Here is an 8,723-nt window from a genome sequence, read left to right as displayed (position 1 = left end):
CACAGACATGAACGCGCAAAGACATACACACAGACACAGACAGCGACACACACACACACGCGTGGACGCACATGCATACACACACGCACACACACAGGTATTTAAACACACATTAAATAGTGTTAAATGTATCTTTTACTTGCGGGTATAAAACTTGTTTTTAAAGTGCACGGTAACCTCTTGACAGATTAAAACAGCTTCGCGTGATTGAATAAAGTTCCCCACATTAAATCTCGCGAAATTGCCGCATTTCGAAAAATGTTTGCAGAGCTTTGATGGTAACTCTAATAATAGTCACGCAGACACAGAGACGGACAAATACATTCATATACTTGCTCAGAACAGACACAGACATAAACGTGCAAAGGCATACATACAGACACGGACAGCGACACACACACACACACGCGTGCACACCCAAACTCAGATACACAAACATACAAAGATGTACAGACACAGCTGTGCACAGAAATACACAAGCTCACACGCAGAGACACACACAGAAACACACTTGGGCGATTAAACGAACACACACTTGCACACACACACATAGTCAGACTCACATACGGTCACGCACACACAGTCATGCGCAAACACGCTTGCACACACCAAACTCCCACCAACATGCATGCACAAACAAACACACTTATGTAACAGGATACATGTATGTACCACTAAATGCATCGGATTTGATTCGTTTATCAATCGCCAAATGTTCTATTGATAGTTCACCGTAGCAGCTTGATAACGGTCCCAAATAGTGACAGTTTGATAGTTCCAACTGTACCTTCAACCTTCGAGTTGAAAGGCCTTCCTTGAAGATTATGGTAACATCTTGACAAACTTGAAAATCTTGTTGTTATTGAACAAAATTCACCTTGGCGTACCTGCAACATTTGGAGCAAATTTTGAAAAAAAATAATGATAATTCCGATGACAGTCACCCAGACAAAGACAGACACACATTCAAAAACCTGCTAACAACTGCGAAGACACATACACATAGCACGAGGACAGGTGCGCAGACTCGCATAGACACACACATACATGTTCACACATACAAACAAAACGCATACACATCCAGGCACACACACACACGCATAGAAACACATGGATACACACATGTATACACACATGCACACACACACGCACACATACGTGTATGCAAACACACATTAAATGGTTTTAAATGTATGTTTTACTTTCAGGTATAAAACTTGTTTATAAAGTGCACTGTAACTTCTTGACAGATTAAAACAGCTTGGCGTGATAGAATAAAGTTCCCCACATTAAACCTCGCGATATTGCGCCATTTAAAAAGATGTTTGCAGAACATTGATGGTAATTCTAATAATAGCCACGCAGACACAGGGACGGACAAATACATTCATATACTTGCTCAGAACAGACACCTGCCATAAACGTGCAAAGGCATACACACAGACACGGACAGCGACACACACACACGCACGCACGCGCGCACGCGCGCGCGCGCACACACACACACACGCGCGCAAACACACCCAAACTCAGATACACAAGCATAGAAAAATGTACAGACACGGCTGTGCACAGAAATACACAAACTCACACGCAGAGACACACACAGAAACACACTTGGGCCATTAAACGAACACACACTTGCACACACACATAGTCAGACTCACATACGGTCACGCATAGCAGTCATGCGCAAACACGCTTGCACACACCAAACTCCCACCAACATGCATGCACATACAAACACACTTATGTAACCGGATACATGTATGTACAAGTAAATGCAACGGATTTGATTCGTTTACCAATCAATGTTCTATTGAGAGTTCACAATAGCAGCTTGAGAGAGGTCCCAAATATTGACAGCTTGATAGTTCCAACTGTACCTTCAAATTTCGAGTTAAAAAGCCATCCTTGAAGATTTTAGTAACCTCTTGACAGACTTTGAAGATCTTGTTGTGATTCAACAAAATTAACCTTGGCAAACCTACAATATTTGGAGCAAAGTTTGAAGGAAAATGATGATAATTCCGAAGACAGTCACGCAGACACGGACAGACACACATCCAAAATCATGCTAACAACTGCGAAGACACATACACATAGCACGAGGACAGATGCGCAGACCTGCATAGACGCATGCATACATGTTCAAACACACGAACAAAACGCATACACATACAAGCGCACACACACACACGTGGACGCACATGCATACACACACGCACACACACAGGTATTCAAACACACATTAAATAGTGTTAAATGTATCTTTTACTTGCGGGTATAAAACTTGTTTTTAAAGTGCACGGTAACCTCTTGACAGATTAAAACAGTTTCGCGTGATTGAATAAAGTTCCCCACATTAAATCTCGCGATATTGCCGCATTTGGAAAAATGTTTGCAGAGCTTTGATGGTAATTCTAATAATAGCCACGCAGACACAGAGACGGACAAATACATTCATATACTTGCTCAGAACAGACACAGACATGAACGCGCAAAGACATACACACAGACACAGACAGCGACACACACACACACACACACGCGTGGACGCACATGCATACACACACGCACACACACAGGTATTCAAACACACATTAAATAGTGTTAAATGTATCTTTTACTTGCGGGTATAAAACTTGTTTTTAAAGTGCACGGTAACCTCTTGACAGATTAAAACAGCTTCGCGTGATTGAATAAAGTTCCCCACATTAAATCTCGCGAAATTGCCGCATTTCGAAAAATGTTTGCAGAGCTTTGATGGTAACTCTAAGAATAGTCACGCAGACACAGAGACGGACAAATACATTCATATACTTGCTCAGAACAGACACAGACATAAACGTGCAAAGGCATACATACAGACACGGACAGCGACACACACACACACACACACACACGCGTGCACACCCAAACTCAGATACACAAACATACAAAGATGTACAGACACAGCTGTGCACAGAAATACACAAGCTCACACGCAGAGACACACACAGAAACACACTTGGGCGATTAAACAGACACACACTTGCACACACACATAGTCAGACTCACATACGGTCACGCACACACAGTCATGCGCAAACACGCTTGCACACACCAAACTCCCACCAACATGCATGCACAAACAAACACACTTATGTAACAGGATACATGTATGTACCACTAAATGCATCGGATTTGATTCGTTTATCAATCGCCAAATGTTCTATCGATAGTTCACCGTAGCAGCTTGATAACGGTCCCAAATAGTGACAGTTTGATAGTTCCAACTGTACCTTCAACCTTCGAGTTGAAAGGCCGTCCTTGAAGATTATGGTAACATCTTGACAAACTTGAAAATCTTGTTGTTATTGAACAAAATTCACCTTGGCGTACCTGCAACATTTGGAGCAAATTTTGAAAAAAAATAATGATAATTCCGATGACAGTCACCCAGACACAGACAGACACACATTCAAAAACCTGCTAACAACTGCGAAGACACCTACACATAGCACGAGGACAGGTGCGCAGACTCGCATAGACACACACATACATGTTCACACATACAAACAAAACGCATACACATCCAGGCGCACACACACACGCATAGAAACACATGGATACACACATGTATACACACATGCACACACACACGCACACATACGTGTATGCAAACACACATTAAATGGTTTTAAATGTACGTTTTACTTTCAGGTACAAAACTTGTTTATAAAGTGCACTGTAACTTCTTGACAGATTAAAACAGCTTGGCGTGATAGAATAAAGTTCCCCACATTAAACCTCACGATATTGCGCCATTTGAAAAGATGTTTGCAGAACATTGATGGTAATTCTAATAATAGCCACGCAGACACAGAGACGGACAAATACATTCATATACTTATTCAGAACAGACACAGACATGAACGCGCAAAGATATACACACAGACACAGACAGCGACACACACACACACACACACACACACACACACACGTGCAAACACACCCAAACTCAGATACACAAACATACAAAGATGTACAGACACAGCTGTGCACAGAAATACACAAACTCACATGCAGAGACCCACACAGAAACACACTCAGGCGATCAAACAGACACTTGCACGCACGCATAGCCGCACACACATACAGTCACACACACGCAGTCTTGCGCAAACACACTTGCACACACCAAACTCTCACCAACACGCATGCACATACACACGCGCTTATGTAACCAGATACATGTAAGTACCATTAAATTCAACGGATTTGATTTGATTATCAATCGCCAAATGTTCTTTTGAGAGTTCATTGTGGCAGCTTGATAGCTGTCCAAAATAGGAACAGTTTGATAGTTCCAACTGTACCTTCAACTTTCGAGTGAGAAGCCGTCCTTGAAGATTATAGTAACCTCTTGACACACTTTGAAATTCTTGTTGTTAATGAACAAAATTCACCTTGGCGTACCTGCAACATTTGGAGCAAAGTTTTACAAAAAATAATGATAATTCTGATGACAGTCACGCAGACACAGACAGACACACATCCAAAAGAATGCTAACAACTGCGAAGACACATATGCATAGCACAAGGACAGATGCGCAGACTTGCATAGACACACACATGCATGTTCACACATACAAACAAAACTCATACACATACAGGCGCGCACACACACACACACACGTGGACACACATGCATACACGCATGCACACTCACAGGTCTTCAAACACACATTAAATAGTGTTAAATGTATCTTTTACTTGCACGTATAAAACTTGTTTTTAAAGTGCACGGTAACCTCTTGACAGATTAAAACAGCTTGGCGTGATTGAATAAAGTTCCCCATATTAAATCTCGTGATATTGCACCATTTGGAAAAATGTTTCCAGAGCTTTGATGGTAACTCTAATAATAGTCACGCAGACACAGAGACGGACAAATACATTCATATACTTGCTCAGAACAGACACCTGCCATAAACGTGCAAAGGCATACACACAGACACGGACAGCGACACACACACACACGCGCGCAAACACACCCAAACTCAGATACACAAGCATAGAAAAATGTACAGACACGGCTGTGCACAGAAATACACAAACTCACACGCAGAGACACACACAGAAACACACTTGGGCGATTAAACGAACACACACTTGCACACACACATAGTCAGACTCACATACGGTCACGCATAGCAGTCATGCGCAAACACGCTTGCACACACCAAACTCCCACCAACATGCATGCACAGACAAACACACTTATGTAACCGGATACATGTATGTACAAGTAAATGCAACGGATTTGATTCGTTTACCAATCAATGTTCTATTGAGAGTTCACAATAGCAGCTTGAGAGAGGTCCCAAATATTGACAGCTTGATAGTTCCAACTGTACCTTCAAATTTCGAGTTAAAAAGCCGTCCTTGAAGATTTTAGTAACTTCTTGACAGACTTTGAAGATCTTGTTGTGATTCAACAAAATTAACCTTGACAAACCTGCAATATTTGGAGCAAAGTTTGAAGAAAAATGATGATAATTCCGAAGACAGTCACGCAGACACGGACAGACACACATCCAAAATCATGCTAACAACTGCGAAGACACATACACATAGCACGAGGACAGATGCGCAGACCTGCATAGACGCATGTATACATGTTCAAACACACGAACAAAACGCATACACATACAAGCGCACACACACACACACGTGGACGCACATGCATACACACACGCACACACACAGGTATTCAAACACACATCACAGTTGTAGCTTTCATCGCAATGGAAGCTACAAGTAGAATAGGTATGACATAATCCACAGTGGTAGTTTTCATTGCAATGGAAACTACGAGTACAATAGGTATGACATGACCCACAGTTGTAACTTTCAATGCAAGGGAAGCTACAAGTAGAATAGGTATGACATGATCTACGGTTGTAGCTCTCATTGCAATCGAAGCTACGTGTACAATGGTTATGACACGACCCACAGCTGTAGCTTTCACTGCTATGGAAGCTACAAATACAATAGATATGACATGACCCACAGTTGTAACTTTCCTTGCAACGGAACCAACGAGTACAATAGGTATGACATAGTCCACAGTTGGAGAATTCATTGCAATGGAAGGTACTAATACCATTAACTAGTCTGAAAACTGATTTATAGCTAGCAGGTTAACTAGTCTGAAAACTGACCTTTAGTGAGCAGGTTAACTAGTCCGAAAACTGACCTTTAGTGAGCTGGTTAACTAGTTTGAAAACTGACCTTTAATGAGCAGGTTAACTAGTCTGACAACTGACCTTTAGTGAGCAGGCTAACTAGTCTAAAAACTCACCTTTAGCGAGCAGGTTAACTAGTCTGAAAACTGACCTTTAGTGAGCAGGCTAACTAGTCTAAAAACTGACCTTTAGCGAGCAGGTTAACTAGTCTGAAAACTGACCTTTAGCAAGCAGGTTAACTAGTCTAAAAACTGACCTTTAGCGAGCAGGTTAACTAGTCTGAAAACTGACTTTTAGTGAGCAGGTTAATTAGTCTGAAAACTGACATATAGTGAACAGATTAACTAGTCTGAAAACTGACCTTTAGCAAGCAGGTTAACTAGTCTGTCGTGTTTAGCTGATGAATTGCTCGGTGCTGCCTTTTCAAGCCCGATGAACCTGCTGACCAGTGGGTATAGCTGAAAGAACAGAGACAATATTGACAGCAAAATAAGAACATAAAACCTTCTCAAACATCGTGTTTAAACATTCCCTACATCCATGATTTGTAATATACTGTACAGGTTGTAGTTATTGCTGGTAGGGCTAAAAACCTCCTCGCCAAGCAATGGTTTTGATAAATTTACCATCATGGTAAAAATGTTGTTCAATTGTATCATTAGGCTATGTGTGATCAAAACTTCACTAAGGCCTAAGGTTGTATCTATCATTTAGCACAGCCAAAGTTAATGGAACTCATGCTATCTATACTAACTGTGTACATAGAATATTCAAGTACAGTTGATATAAGGTTGTCAAGGGGAACCGGCGTCCCAGTGATAAGTGAAAATTTGCTAAATAAAAGCTTATGTTTTAAAGTATATGTAAGAGCCAAAATTTTAACACCAAAACACTTACACTGCTTTCTAAACATATTGTATTGCTTTCTTATATAATAAGTAATTTGAAGTTATATTGATTGACCTACAGTTTATATTTCAACCCCAGTCCCAGTATTTAAAACCACAGAATACACTTACATAGTATGAACGTAGTTTGGACTTCATCTGACCTGAATATTCATACTTGTGTTAACTCGGTTCGTTGTGAGAAGGAAGTCACATGTTTATAATTCATGAGATTGATGTGTCTTATGTATTTTACTTTTTAAATGGTTTTTAATTAATTTTCTCTCGATTTTAACAAAAATTTTCTACTGTGAAGTACTGAATCCGTGAATGGTGAGCCAGGAAGTAGTGATGGATTACTGTATAGTTACAAATGTTAGTACTGAAGTGTAATTGTGCAAAGCAAGGAGTGTAAATGATAACCCAACTGACTAAGTAACCCCATGCAATAAGAACATGGAAAGCATGTAATTGTGCAAAGCAAGGAGTGTGGATGATAACCCTACTGACTAAGTAACCCCATGCAATAAGAACATGGAGAGCATGTAACTGTACAAAGCAAGGAGTGTAGATGATAACCCTACTGACTAAGTAACCCCATGCAATAAGAACATGGAGAGCATGTAATTGTACAAAGCAAGGAGTGTAGATGATAACCCCACTGACTAAGTAACCCCATACAATAAGAACATGGAGAGCATGTAACTGTACAGAGCAAGGAGTGTAGATGATAACCCCACTGACTAAGTAACCCCATGCAATAAGACCATGGAGAGCATGTAATTGTACAAAGTAAGGAGTGTAGATGATAACCCCACTGACTAAGTAACCCCATGCAATAAGAACATGGAGAGCATGTAATTGTACAAAGCAAGGAGTGTAGATGATAACCCCACTGACTAAGTAACCCCATGCAATAAGAACATGGAGAGCATGTAACTGTACAAAGCAAGGAGTGTAGATGATAACCCCACTGACTAAGTAACCCCATGCAATAAGAACATGGAAAGCATCTAACTGTACAAAGCAAGGAGTGAAGATGATAACCCTACTGACTAAGTAACCCCATGCAATAAGAACATGGAGATCATGTAACTGTACAAAGCAAGGAGTGTAGATGATAACCCCACTGACTAAGTAACCCCATGCAATAAGAACATGGAGAGCATGTAACTGTACAAAGCAAGGAGTGTAGATAATAACCCCACTGACTAAGTAACCCCATGCAATAAAACAACATGGAGAGCCGACCTCATTAAAGCAGTTGATACGGGCGCTGGAAGGGTTCCAATTCTTGTAGGCCTGATCAGAGGAAATGGAGGGAAGAGTCAATAGAAAGCACAAGTTGTCATACTCCTTACTATCAGAACAAAGATGCTCTAACTCAGTGAGGCAGCTGACGACCTCGTCCAATGTGGAGTCATGGTTCTGTATGAACAAAATGAAAAAATAATGATTGCTAGCCAACCACAGGGATGATGATGGAATGACAGCCAAGGAAGACATTAGCCAATCACAGATGTCAGAAACAGACTGTGTTTAATCGAAAATACAAAAACTGAAGAAACTAAACATCCAAACAAAGTAGCATCAGAACTAAAAG

Source organism: Watersipora subatra, unplaced genomic scaffold (genome assembly GCF_963576615.1).
Source record: "Watersipora subatra unplaced genomic scaffold, tzWatSuba1.1 SCAFFOLD_51, whole genome shotgun sequence".
NCBI classification, from domain to species: Eukaryota; Metazoa; Bryozoa; class Gymnolaemata; order Cheilostomatida; family Watersiporidae; genus Watersipora; species Watersipora subatra.
Note: the sequence above shows the minus strand (reverse complement) of the source record.